Raw genomic sequence first — 14,211 nt, forward strand, 5'->3', positions numbered from 1 at the left:
CTTCCTGACCTTAGCCAGCTATAACTGACTTCCTGACCTTAGCCAGCTATAACTGACTTCCTGACCGTAGCCAGCTATAACTGACTTCCTGACCTTAGCCAGCTATAACTGACTTCCTGACCTTAGCCAGCTATAACTGACTTCCTGACCTTAGCCAGCTATAACTGACTTCCTGACCTTAGCCAGCTATAACTGACTTCCTGACCTTAGCCAGCTCTTCCTGACCTTAGCCAGCTCTTCCTGACCTTAGCCAGCTATAACTGACTTCCTGACCTTAGCCAGCTATAACTGACTTCCTGACCTTAGCCAGCTCTTCCTGACCTTAGCCAGCTATAACTGACTTCCTGACCTTAGCCAGCTATAACTGACTTCCTGACCTTAGCCAGCTATAACTGACTTCCTGACCTTAGCCAGCTATAACTGACTTCCTGACCTTAGCCAGCTATAACTGACTTCCTGACCTTAGCCAGCTCTTCCTGACCTTAGCCAGCTCTTCCTGACCTTAGCCAGCTCTTCCTGACCTTAGCCAGCTATAACTGACTTCCTGACCTTAGCCAGCTATAACTGACTTCCTGACCTTAGCCAGCTATAACTGACTTCCTGACCTTAGCCAGCTATAACTGACTTCCTGACCTTAGCCAGCTATAACTGACTTCCTGACCTTAGCCAGCTCTTCCTGACCTTAGCCAGCTATAACTGACTTCCTGACCTTACCCAGCTATAACTGACTTCCTGACCTTAGCCAGCTATAACTGACTTCCTGACCTTAGCCAGCTCTTCCTGACCTTAGCCAGCTCTTCCTGACCTTAGCCAGCTATAACTGACTTCCTGACCTTACCCAGCTATAACTGACTTCCTGACCTTAGCCAGCTATAACTGACTTCCTGACCTTAGCCAGCTATAACTGACTTCCTGACCTTAGCCAGCTCTTCCTGACCTTAGCCAGCTATAACTGACTTCCTGACCTTAGTCAGCTATAACTGACTTCCTGACCTTAGCCAGCTATAACTGACTTCCTGACCTTAGCCAGCTCTTCCTGACCTTAGCCAGCTCTTCCTGACCTTAGCCAGCTATAACTGACTTCCTGACCTTAGCCAGCTATAACTGACTTCCTGACCTTAGCCAGCTCTTCCTGACCTTAGCCAGCTATAACTGACTTCCTGACCTTAGCCAGCTATAACTGACTTCCTGACCTTAGCCAGCTATAACTGACTTCCTGACCTTAGCCAGCTATAACTGACTTCCTGACCTTAGCCAGCTCTTCCTGACCTTAGCCAGCTATAACTGACTTCCTGACCTTAGCCAGCTATAACTGACTTCCTGACCTTAGCCAGCTATAACTGACTTCCTGACCTTAGCCAGCTATAACTGACTTCCTGACCTTAGCCAGCTATAACTGACTTCCTGACCTTAGCCAGCTCTTCCTGACCTTAGCCAGCTCTTCCTGACCTTAGCCAGCTCTTCCTGACCTTAGCCAGCTATAACTGACTTCCTGACCTTAGCCAGCTATAACTGACTTCCTGACCTTAGCCAGCTATAACTGACTTCCTGACCTTAGCCAGCTATAACTGACTTCCTGACCTTAGCCAGCTCTTCCTGACCTTAGCCAGCTATAACTGACTTCCTGACCTTACCCAGCTATAACTGACTTCCTGACCTTAGCCAGCTCTTCCTGACCTTAGCCAGCTCTTCCTGACCTTAGCCAGCTCTTCCTGACCTTAGCCAGCTATAACTGACTTCCTGACCTTACCCAGCTATAACTGACTTCCTGACCTTAGCCAGCTATAACTGACTTCCTGACCTTAGCCAGCTATAACTGACTTCCTGACCTTAGCCAGCTATAACTGACTTCCTGACCTTAGCCAGCTATAACTGACTTCCTGACCTTAGCCAGCTCTTCCTGACCTTAGCCAGCTATAACTGACTTCCTGACCTTACCCAGCTATAACTGACTTCCTGACCTTACCCAGCTATAACTGACTTCCTGACCGTAGCCAGCTATAACTGACTTCCTGACCTTAGCCAGCTATAACTGACTTCCTGACCTTAGCCAGCTATAACTGACTTCCTGACCTTAGCCAGCTATAACTGACTTCCTGACCTTAGCCAGCTATAACTGACTTCCTGACCTTAGCCAGCTATAACTGACTTCCTGACCTTAGCCAGCTATAACTGACTTCCTGACCTTAGCCAGCTATAACTGACTTCCTGACCTTAGCCAGCTATAACTGACTTCCTGACCTTAGCCAGCTATAACTGACTTCCTGACCTTAGCCAGATAAGGACCAATCTGGTCTTGTCAGTACTGTGTCTGGGGGGGTCAGCATGGTCCTGTCAGTACTGTGTCTGGGGGGGGGGATCAGCGAGGAACTCCCCTCTCCTCTCCTCTCCTCTCCTCTCCTCTCCTCTCCTCTCCCCTCCTCCCCTCTCCTCTCTTCCCCTCCCCTCCCCTCTCCTCCCCTCCTCTCCTCTCCTCCCCTCCTCTCCTCTCCTCCCCTCTCCTCCCCTCCCCTCCTCTCCTCTCTCTCCTCTCCCTCCTCTCCTCTCCTCTCCTCTCCTCTCCTCTCTCTCCTCTCCTCTCCTCTCCTCTCCTCTCCTCTCCTCTTCCTCTCCATCTGTGGTTTTATCCCCAACACATTAACGGAGATTTGTTTCCTTGCTCACGCTCATCATTTGCAAATTGCATATTAATGCCTCATTAGGCTTTTAATTATGCTACATTTATTCAGACATCATTCCTAATTCATTTATCGTCCCCTGTTTGCAGCGTTCCCCGGTCTAGTCTTGACAAGTTGGATTGGACTCCCTAGTTTAGATGTCTATCACACGTTGAAAATAACAATGGCAGAGTAAGTAGATTACATTGGAATGAAAAGAGAAATTCATCAAGTTTATCAAAAAGTTGCATTTTCACCGGTGACAAGGCATTAAAGCAGGTAGTTCTCTACTGTAGGAAACTAGGAGATCATTATCAAGGCATTAAAGCAGGTAGTTCTCTACTGTAGGAAACTAGGAGATCATTAGGAAGACATTAAAGCAGGTAGTTCTCTACTGTAGGAAACTAGGAGATCATTATCAAGGCATTAAGCAGGTAGTTCTCTACTGTAGGAAACTATGAGATAATTATCAAGACATTAGTAGGTAGTTCTCTACTGTAGGAAACTAGGAGATCATTATCAAGACATTAGTAGGTAGTTCTCTACTGTAGGAAACTAGGAGATAATTATCAAGACATTAGTAGGTAGTTCTCTACTGTAGGAAACTAGGAGATCATTATCAAGGCATTAGTAGGTAGTTCTCTACTGTAGGAAACTAGGAGATAATTATCAAGACATTAGCAGGTAGTTCTCTACTGTAGGAAACTAGGAGATAATTATCAAGACATTAGTAGGTAGTTCTCTACTGTAGGAAACTAGGAGATCATTATCAAGGCATTAGTAGGTAGTTCTCTACTGTAGGAAACTAGGAGATCATTATCAAGGCATTAGTAGGTAGTTCTCTACTGTAGGAAACTAGGAGATAATTATCAAGACATTAGCAGGTAGTTCTCTACTGTAGGAAACTAGGAGATAATTATCAAGACATTAGTAGGTAGTTCTCTACTGTAGGAAACTAGGAGATCATTATCAAGGCATTAGTAGGTAGTTCTCTACTGTAGGAAACTAGGAGATCATTATCAAGGCATTAGTAGGTAGTTCTCTACTGTAGGAAACTAGGAGATAATTATCAAGACATTAGCAGGTAGTTCTCTACTGTAGGAAACTAGGAGATAATTATCAAGACATTAGTAGGTAGTTCTCTACTGTAGGAAACTAGGAGATAATTATCAAGACATTAGTAGGTAGTTCTCTACTGTAGGAAACTAGGAGATAATTATCAAGACATTAGCAGGTAGTTCTCTACTGTAGGAAACTAGGAGATCATTATCAAGGCATTAAGCAGGTAGTTCTCTACTGTAGGAAACTAGGAGATAATTATCAAGACATTAGCAGGTAGTTCTCTACTGTAGGAAACTAGGAGATCATTATCAAGACATTAGTAGGTAGTTCTCTACTGTAGGAAACTAGGAGATCATTATCAAGACATTAGCAGGTAGTTCTCTACTGTAGGAAACTAGGAGATCATTATCAAGACATTAAGCAGGTAGTTCTCTACTGTAGGAAACTAGGAGATCATTATCAAGGCATTAGCAGGTAGTTCTCTACTGTAGGAAACTAGGAGATCATTATCAAGACATTAGTAGGTAGTTCTCTACTGTAGGAAACTAGGAGATCATTATCAAGGCATTAAAGCAGGTAGTTCTCTACTGTAGGAAACTAGGAGATCATTATCAAGGCATTAAAGCAGGTAGTTCTCTACTGTAGGAAACTAGGAGATCATTATCAAGGCATTAGTAGGTAGTTCTCTACTGTAGGAAACTAGGAGATCATTATCAAGGCATTAGCAGGTAGTTCTCTACTGTAGGAAACTAGGAGATAATTATCAAGACATTAGTAGGTAGTTCTCTACTGTAGGAAACTAGGAGATCATTATCAAGACATTAGTAGGTAGTTCTCTACTGTAGGAAACTAGGAGATCATTAGGAAGATATTGTCTCATGGGAACATTGATGTTCTCCCCCCTCTCTCTTTCGTTCTTCTCTTATCTCTCTAAGACTTAGGTATATTTTAGCTGTTGCCTTGGCGACAGAGCGGTGATTGATTCTCAGAGTGTTAATGTGTAGAGAACAGCCAGCCAACAGGGTTAAACAGTGGGGATCATGGGTGGTGTGGGGTTCAACAGGGTTAAACAGGGTTAAACAGGGGGGATCATGGGTGGTGTGGGGTTCAACAGGGTTAAACAGTGGGGATCATGGGTGGTGTCTGGTTCAACAGGGTTAAACAGGGGGCATCATGGGTGGTGTTTGGTTCAACAGGGTTAAACAGTGGGGATCGTGGGTGGTGTCTGGTTCAACAGGGTTAAACAGGGGGGATCATGGGTGGTGTGGGGTTCAACAGGGTTAAACAGTGGGGATCATGGGTGGTGTCTGGTTCAACAGGGTTAAACAGGGGGCATCATGGGTGGTGTCTGGTTCAACAGGGTTAAACAGGGTTAAACAGGGGGCATCATGGGTGGTGTCTGGTTCAACAGGGTTAAACAGGGGGCATCATGGGTGGTGTCTGGTTCAACAGGGTTAAACAGGGTTAAACAGTGGGGATCATGGGTGGTGTCTGGTTCAACAGGGTTAAACAGGGGGGATCATGGGTGGTGTGGGGTTCAACAGGGTTAAACAGTGGGGATCATGGGTGGTGTCTGGTTCAACAGGGTTAAACAGTGGGGATCGTGGGTGGTGTGGGGTTCAACAGGGTTAAACAGGGGGATCATGGGTGGTGTGGGGTTAAACAGGGTTAAACAGGGGGATCATGGGTGGTGTCTGGTTCAACAGGGTTAAACAGTGGGGATCGTGGGTGGTGTCTGGTTCAACAGGGTTAAACAGGGGGGGGATCATGGGTGGTGTCTGGTTCAACAGGGTTAAACAGGGGGATCATGGGTGGTGTGGGGTTAAACAGGGTTAAACAGGGGGATCATGGGTGGTGTCTGGTTCAACAGGGTTAAACAGTGGGGATCGTGGGTGGTGTGGGGTTCAACAGGGTTAAACAGTGGGGATCATGGGTGGTGCTCTAACACATAGCCTGGATTAGGTGTTGAAGTGGACCTGACTGGGTGTGCTTATGTAAGAGAGGAGGAAGACAGAGAGAGAGAGAGAGAGAGAGAGAGAGAGAGAGAGAGAGAGAGAGAGAGAGAGAGAGAGAGAGAGAGAGAGAGAGAGAGAGAGAGAGAGAGAGAGAGAGACAGGCAGACAGAAAGACAGAGAGAGAGAGAGAGAGAGAAAGTCTGTCTGTCTGTCTGTCTGTCTGACTGTGTGAGCTGCCACTGTGTTTAGTAATGAGGATCTTCTGAGGTTTAGCAGACAATGAGGAGGAGAGGCGGAGAGGAAGAGGAAGAGGGGAGGAGAAGAGGTGGAGAGGAAGAGGAGAGGAGGAGGAGAGGAGGAGGAGAAGTAGAGGAGAGGAGAAGGAGAGGAGGAGGAGAAGAGGAGAGGAAGAGGGGAGGAGAAGAAGAGAGGAAGAGGGGAGGAGAAGAGGAAGAGGGGAGGAGAGGAGGAGGAGGGGAGGAGAGGAGAAGGAGAGGAGGAGGAGGAGAGGAAGAGGGGAGGAGAGGAAGAGAGGAAGAGGAAGAGAGGGGGGAGAGGAGAGGAGGAGAGGAGAAGAGAAGGAGAGGAGAAGGAGAGGAGGAGGAGAAGAGGAGAGGAGAAGAGGAAGAGGGGAGGAGAGGAGGAGGAGGAGGAGTAGAGGAGAGGAGAATGAGAGGAGGAGGGAGAGAGGAGGGGAGGGGAGGAGAGGAGGAGGAGGAGAGGAGAAGAGAAGGAGAGGAGGAGGAGGAGAGGAAGAGGGAGGAGAGGAAGAGAGGAAGAGGAAGAGGGGGAGAGGAGAGGAGGAGAGGAGAAGAGAAGGAGAGGAGAAGGAGGAGAGGAAGAGGAAGAGGAAGAGGGGAGGAGAGAAGGAGAGGAGGAGGAGGAGAGGAAGAGGAAGAGGGGAGGAGAGGAAGAGAGGAAGAGAAAGAGGGGAGGAGAGGAGGAGGAGAGGAGAAGGAGAGGTGGAGGAGGGAGAGGAGAAGGAGAGGTGGAGGAGGAGAGGAGAAGGAGAGGTGGAGGAGGAGAGGAGGAGAGGAGGAGGAAGAGAAGGAGAGGAGGAGGAGAGGAGGAGAGGAGGAGGAAGAGAAGGGGAGGAGGGCTGACAGCTCCATTTTGATGAGTCAATCCCAACCTCTGAATAAAGTGATGGGAACAGCAGAGCAAGCTGTTTCTCAGCCTCCCGCAGGAGATAATATTTACATAAAAGATGTTACTTCCTTTCCCAGGGTGCACCTCCCTTGGTTAGCTTCCCTCTCCCTGCACGCCCTGGGAGCTAGTGACTGAACGTGTGTCCGACCGTGTGTGTGTGTGTGTGTGTGTGTGTGTGTGTGTGTGTGTGTGTGTGTGTGTGTGTGTGTGTGTGTGTGTGTGTGTGTGTGTGTGTGTGTGTGTGTGTGTGTGTGTGTGTGTGTGTGTGTGTGTGTGTGTGTGTGTGTGTTGCGTGTAAAACCCATAATGAGAGCTCCACCAGGCAGCATAATATAACAAACACAGCACCTCTCAGAACCATTGTGCAGTTTCTGGTTATTATAAAGTGGAACCTATTGATGTCTGTCTGAAAACCCAGACAGTCATGTTCTGTAATACCAGGAAGAGAAATCACATGGACGTCCCCCCAAACTTGGTTCAGGAGACGCCAGGATTAGATCTCATTTAATAACGACGACAACACCTTGGTTCAGGAGACGCCAGGATTAGATCTCATTTAATAACTACAACAACACCTTGGTTCAGGAGATGCCAGGATTAGATCAACAGCTCATTTAATAACTACAACAACACCTTGGTTCAGGAGACGCCAGGATTAGATCTCATTTAATAACGACAACAACACCTTGGTTCAGGAGACGCCAGGATTAGATCAACAGCTCATTTAATAACTACAACAACACCTTGGTTCAGGAGACGCCATGATTAGATTTCATTACAACAATGTTAACCAGGGGTCTGGTCAGTAGTAACCAGTCTGGTCAGTAGTAACAGAGATGATAACCAGGGGTCTGGTCAGTACTCACCAGTCTGGTCAGTAGTAACAGTGATGTTAACCAGGGGTCTGGTCAGTAGTAACAGAGATGTTAACCAGGGGTCTGGTCAGTAGTAACAGTGATGTTAACCAGGGGTCTGGTCAGTAGTAACAGAGATGCTAACCAGGGGTCTGGTCAGTACTCACCCGTCTGGTCAGTAGTAACAGAGATGTTAACCAGGGGTCTGGTCAGTAGTAACAGAGATGATAACCAGGGGTCTGGTCAGTAGTAACAGAGATGCTAACCAGGGGTCTGGTCAGTAGTAACAGAGATGTTAACCAGGGGTCTGGTCAGTAGTAACAGAGATGTTAACAAGGGGTCTGGTCAGTAGTAACAGAGATGATAACCAGGGGTCTGGTCAGTAGTAACAGTGATGTTAACCAGGGGTCTGGTCAGTAGTAACAGAGATGTTAAACAGGGGTCTGGTCAGTACTCACCAGTCTGGTCAGTAGTAACAGAGATGTTAACCAGGGGTCTGGTCAGTAGTAACAGTGATGTTAACCAGGGGTCTGGTCAGTAGTAACAGAGATGTTAACCAGGGGTCTGGTCAGTAGTAACAGAGATGTTAACCAGGGGTCTGGTCAGTAGTAACAGTGATGTTAACCAGGGGTCTGGTCAGTAGTAACAGAGATGTTAACCAGGGGTCTGGTCAGTACTCACCAGTCTGGTCAGTAGTAACAGAGATGTTAACCAGGGGTCTGGTCAGTACTCACCAGTCTGGTCAGTAGTAACAGAGATGATAACCAGGGGTCTGGTCAGTAGTAACAGAGATGTTAACAAGGGGTCTGGTCAGCAGTAACAGAGATGTTAACCAGGGGTCTGGTCAGTAGTAACAGAGATGTTAACCAGGGGTCTGGTCAGTAGTAACAGTGATGTTAACCAGGGGTCTGGTCAGTAGTAACAGAGATGTTAACCAGGGGTCTGGTCAGTAGTAACAGAGATGTTAACCAGGGGTCTGGTCAGTAGCAACAGAGATGTTAACCAGGGGTCTGGTCAGTACTCACCAGTCTGGTCAGTAGTAACAGAGATGTTAACCAGGGGTCTGGTCAGTAGTAACAGAGATGTTAACCAGGGTCTGGTCAGTAGTCACCAGTCTGGTCAGTAGTAACAGTGATGTTAACCAGGGGTCTGGTCAGTAGTCACCAGTCTGGTCAGTAGTAACAGAGATGTTAACCAGGGGTCTGGTCAGTAGTAACAGTGATGTTAACCAGGGGTCTGGTCAGTACTCACCAGTCTGGTCAGCAGTAACAGAGATGTTAACCAGGGGTCTGGTCAGCAGTAACAGAGATGTTAACCAGGGGTCTGGTCAGTAGTAACAGAGATGTTAACCAGGGGTCTGGTCAGTAGTAACAGTGATGTTAACCAGGGGTCTGGTCAGTAGTAACAGAGATGATAACCAGGGGTCTGGTCAGTAGTCACCAGTCTGGTCAGTAGTAACAGTGATGTTAACCAGGGGTCTGGTCAGTAGTCACCAGTCTGGTCAGTAGTAACAGAGATGTTAACCAGGGGTCTGGTCAGTAGTAACAGTGATGTTAACCAGGGGTCTGGTCAGTACTCACCAGTCTGGTCAGCAGTAACAGAGATGTTAACCAGGGGTCTGGTCAGCAGTAACAGAGATGTTAACCAGGGGTCTGGTCAGTAGTAACAGAGATGTTAACCAGGGGTCTGGTCAGTAGTAACAGTGATGTTAACCAGGGGTCTGGTCAGTAGTAACAGAGATGATAACCAGGGGTCTGGTCAGTACTCACCAGTCTGGTCAGTAGTAACAGAGATGTTAACCGGGGTCTGGTCAGTAGTAACAGAGATGATAACCAGGGGTCTGGTCAGTAGTAACAGAGATGTTAACCAGGGGTCTGGTCAGTAGTAACAGAGATGTTAACCAGGGGTCTGGTCAGCAGTAACAGAGATGTTAACCAGGGGTCTGGTCAGTAGTAACAGAGATGTTAACCAGGGGTCTGGTCAGTAGTAACAGTGATGTTAACCAGGGGTCTGGTCAGTAGTAACAGTGATGTTAACCAGGGGTCTGGTCAGTACTCACCAGTCTGGTCAGTAGTAACAGTGATGTTAACCAGGGGTCTGGTCAGTAGTAACCAGTCTGGTCAGTAGTAACAGAGATGTTAACCAGGGGTCTGGTCAGTAGTAACAGAGATGTTAACCAGGGGTCTGGTCAGTAGTAACAGAGATGTTAACCAGGGGTCTGGTCAGTAGTAACAGAGATGTTAACCAGGGGTCTGGTCAGTACTCACCAGTCTGGTCAGTAGTAACAGTGATGTTAACCAGGGGTCTGGTCAGTAGTAACAGTGATGATAACCAGGTTTCTGGTCAGTAGTAACAGAGATGATAACCAGGGGTCTGGTCAGTACTCACCAGTCTGGTCAGTAGTAACAGTGATGTTAACCAGGGGTCTGGTCAGTACTCACCAGTCTGGTCAGTAGTAACAGTGATGTTTGCCAGGGGCCTGGTGTTTCCTCCCAGTCCAGACACTCCATTGACCGTCTCTACGTGGAAGGTGTAGTTGGCGTGTGTGGCAAAGTCCAGAATAGCCACCGAGGTCCCGGTGAGGCCCAGGAGGCGTGGTACGAAGCGCAGGTCGGTCTCACACGGCTCACAGTCCTCCTCGCCACCGGAGGCGCCACTGCCACAGCGCTGGCACATGATGTTATAAGTCAGGTCCTTCCTGCCACCGCTGTCGCTAGGTGGAGACCAGGTGAGGAACAGAGCCGTCTCGTTCATGAGAGAGACCAGGTTCCTGGGGGCCGATGGAGCGCCTGGAGAGAGAGGGAGAGAGAGACCAGGTGAGGAACAGAGCCGTCTCGTTCATGAGAGAGACCAGGTTCCTGGGGGCCGATGGAGCGCCTGGAGAGAGAGGGAGGAGGGGAGGGAGAAAGTGAGAGAGAGAGAGAGAGAGAGGGAGAGAGAGGGAGTGAGAGACCAGGTGAGGAACAGAGCCTTCTCATTAATGAGAGAGATCAGGTTCCTGGGGGCCGATGGAGCGCCCGGAGAGAGAGGGAGTGAGAGACCAGGTGAGGAACAGAGCCTTCTCGTTAATGAGAGAGACCAGGTTCCTGGGGGCCGATGGAGCACGAGAAAAGAGAGAAAAGGGGAGGGAGTGAGGTTTCTCCCTTGATAACAAGACCTTGCCCACTGCCTTAGTTAAAGCCTCCCTGTTCTCCTCCCTTGACCCCACTGCCTTAATTAAAGCCTCCCTGTTCTCCTCCCTTGACCCCACTGCCTTAGTTAAAGCCTCCCTGTTCTCCTCCCTTGACCCCACTGCTTTAGTTAAAGCCTCCCTGTTCTCCTCCCTTGACCCCACTGCCTTAGTTAAAGCCTCCCTGTTCTCCTCCCTTGACCCCACTGCCTTAGTTAAAGCCTCCCTGTTCTCCTCCCTTGACCCCACTGCCTTAGTTAAAGCCTCCCTGTTCTCCTCCCTTGACCCCACTGCCTTAGTTAAAGCCTCCCTGTTCTCCTCCCTTGACCCAATGCCCACTGCCTTAGTTAAAGCCTCCCTGTTCTCTGTCCTTAACCCAATGCCCACTGCCTTAGTTAAAGCCTCCCTGTTCTCTGTCCTTGACCCAATGCCCACTGCCTTAGTTAAAGCCTCCCTGTTCTCCTCCCTTGACCCCACTGCCTTAGTTAAAGCCTCCCTGTTCTCCTCCCTTGACCCCACTGCCTTAGTTAAAGCCTCCCTGTTCTCCTCCCTTGACCCAATGCCCACTGCCTTAGTTAAAGCCTCCCTGTTCTCCTCCCTTGACCCCAGGCCCACTGCCTTAGTTAAAGCCTCCCTGTTCTCCTCCCTTGACCCCATGCCCACTGCCTTAGTTAAAGCCTCCCTGTTCTCTGTCCTTGACCCCATGCCCACTGCCTTAGTTAAAGCCTCCCTGTTCTCCTCCCTTGACCCCATGCCCACTGCCTTAGTTAACACCTCCCTGTTCTCCTCCCTTTGACCCCATGCCCACTGGCAGTAACTCCCATACTGAAGAAAGAGGGCCTGAGATCCTCACCAACTACAGGACTTCCTCAAACCTCCCCTTCCTCACCAACTACAGGACTACCTCAAACCTCCCCTTCCTCACCAACTACAGGACTAACTCAAACCTCCCCTTCCTCACCAACTACAGGACTACCTCAAACCTCCCCTTCCTCAGCAACTACAGGACTACCACAAACCTCCCCTTCCTCACCAACTACAGGACAACCTCAAACCTCCCCTTCCTCACCAACTACAGGACAACCTCAAACCTCCCCTTCCTCACCAACTACAGGACTACCTCATATCTTCCCTTCCTCACCAACTACAGGGCTACCTCAAACCTCCCCAACTACAGGACAACCTCAAATCTTCCCTTCCTCACCAACTACAGGACAACCTCAAACCTCCCCTTCCTCACCAACTACAGGACAACCTCAAATCTTCCCTTCCTCACCAACTACAGGACAACCTCAAACCTCCCATTCCTCACCAACTACAGGACTACCTCAAACCTCCCCAACTACAGGACAACCTCAAATCTTCCCTTCCTCACCAACTACAGGACAACCTCAAACCTCCCCTTCCTCACCAACTACAGGACAACCTCAAATCTTCCCTTCCTCACCAACTACAGGACTACCTCAAACCTCCCATTCCTCACCAACTACAGGACTACCTCAAACCTCCCCAACTACAGGACTACCTGAAACCTCCCCTTCCTCACCAACTACAGGACTTCCTCAAGCCTCCCCTTCCTCACCAACTACAGGACTACCTCAAACCTCCCCTTCCTCACCAACTACAGGACTACCTCAAACCTCCCCTTCCTCACCAACTACAGGACTACCTCAAACCTCCCCTTCCTCCCCAACTACAGGACAACCTCAAACCTCCCCTTCCTCACCAACTACAGGACAACCTCAAACCTCCCCTTCCTCACCAACTACAGGACAACCTCAAACCTCCCCAACTACAGGACTACCTCAAACCTCCCCTTCCTCACCAACCACAGACCCTGTATCCACAACAGTGTCCCTGGTTAGTCTGTCATCATGTTTAGTGTTCTCCCTGGTTAGTCTGTCATCATGTTTAGTGTTCTCCCTGTTAGTCTGTCATCATGTTTAGTCTGTCATCATGTTTAGTGTTCTCCCTGTTAGTCTGTCATCATGTTTAGTGTTCTCCCTGTTTAGTCTGTCATCATGTTTAGTCTGTCATCATGTTTAGTGTTCTCCCTGGTTAGTCTGTCATCATGTTTAGTCTGTCATCATGTTTAGTGTTCTCCCTGTTAGTCTGTCATCATGTTTAGTGTTCTCCCTGGTTAGTCTGTCATCATGTTTAGTGTTCTCCCTGGTTAGTCTGTCATCATGTTTAGTCTGTCATCATGTTTAGTGTTCTCCCTGGTTAGTCTGTCATCATGTTTAGTGTTCTCCCTGGTTAGTCTGTCATCATGTTTAGTGTTCTCCCTGGTTAGTCTGTCATCATGTTTAGTGTTCTCCCTGTTAGTCTGTCATCATGTTTAGTCTCATCATGTTTAGTGTTCTCCTGGTTAGTCTGTCATCATGTTTAGTGTTCTCCCTGGTTAGTCTGTCATCATGTTTAGTGTTCTCCCTGGTTAGTCTGTCATCATGTTTAGTCTGTCATCATGTTTAGTCTGTCATCATGTTTAGTGTTCTCCCTGGTTAGTCTGTCATCATGTTTAGTGTTCTCCCTGGTTAGTCTGTCATCATGTTTAGTGTTCTCCCTGGTTAGTCTGTCATCATGTTTAGTGTTCTCCTGGTTAGTCTGTCATCATGTTTAGTGTTCTCCCTGGTTAGTCTGTCATCATGTTTAGTGTTCTCCTGGTTAGTCTGTCATCATGTTTAGTGTTCTCCCTGGTTAGTCTGTCATCATGTTTAGTGTTCTCCCTGGTTAGTCTGTCATCATGTTTAGTGTTCTCCCTGGTTAGTCTGTCATCATGTTTAGTGTTCTCCCTGGTTAGTCTGTCATCATGTTTAGTGTCCTCCCTGGTTAGTCTGTCATCATGTTTAGTGTTCTCCCTGGTTAGTCTGTCATCATGTTTAGTCTGTCATCATGTTTAGTCTGTCATCATGTTTAGTGTTCTCCCTGGTTAGTCTGTCATCATGTTTAGTGTTCTCCCTGGTTAGTCTGTCATCATGTTTAGTGTTCTCCCTGGTTAGTCTGTCATCATGTTTAGTGTTCTCCCTGTTTAGTCTGTCATCATGTTTAGTGTTCTCCCTGGTTAGTCTGTCATCATGTTTAGTGTTCTCCCTGGTTAGTCTGACATCATGTTTAGTGTTCTCCCTGGTTAGTCTGTCATCATGTTTAGTGTTCTCCCTGTTAGTCTGTCATCATGTTTAGTGTTCTCCCTGTTAGTCTGTCATCATGTTTAGTCTGTCATCATGTTTAGTGTTCTCCCTGGTTAGTCTGTCATCATGTTTAGTGTTCTCCCTGTTAGTCTGTCATCATGTTTAGTCTCATCATGTTTAGTGTTCTCCCTGGTTAGTCTGTCATCATGTTTAGTGTCCTCCCTAGTTAGTCTGTCA

At 48.0% G+C, this 14,211-nt stretch overlaps 1 pseudogene; it reads right to left on the bottom strand.

Annotated features, from left to right (window-relative positions):
* Positions 1-10,466, bottom strand: part of LOC124026361 — a 38,433-nt pseudogene extending 27,967 nt beyond the window's left edge.
* Between the last annotated feature and the right edge of the window lie 3,745 nt (positions 10,467-14,211).

Source organism: Oncorhynchus gorbuscha, unplaced genomic scaffold (assembly GCF_021184085.1).
Source record: "Oncorhynchus gorbuscha isolate QuinsamMale2020 ecotype Even-year unplaced genomic scaffold, OgorEven_v1.0 Un_scaffold_2692, whole genome shotgun sequence".
Classification (NCBI taxonomy): Eukaryota; Metazoa; Chordata; class Actinopteri; order Salmoniformes; family Salmonidae; genus Oncorhynchus; species Oncorhynchus gorbuscha.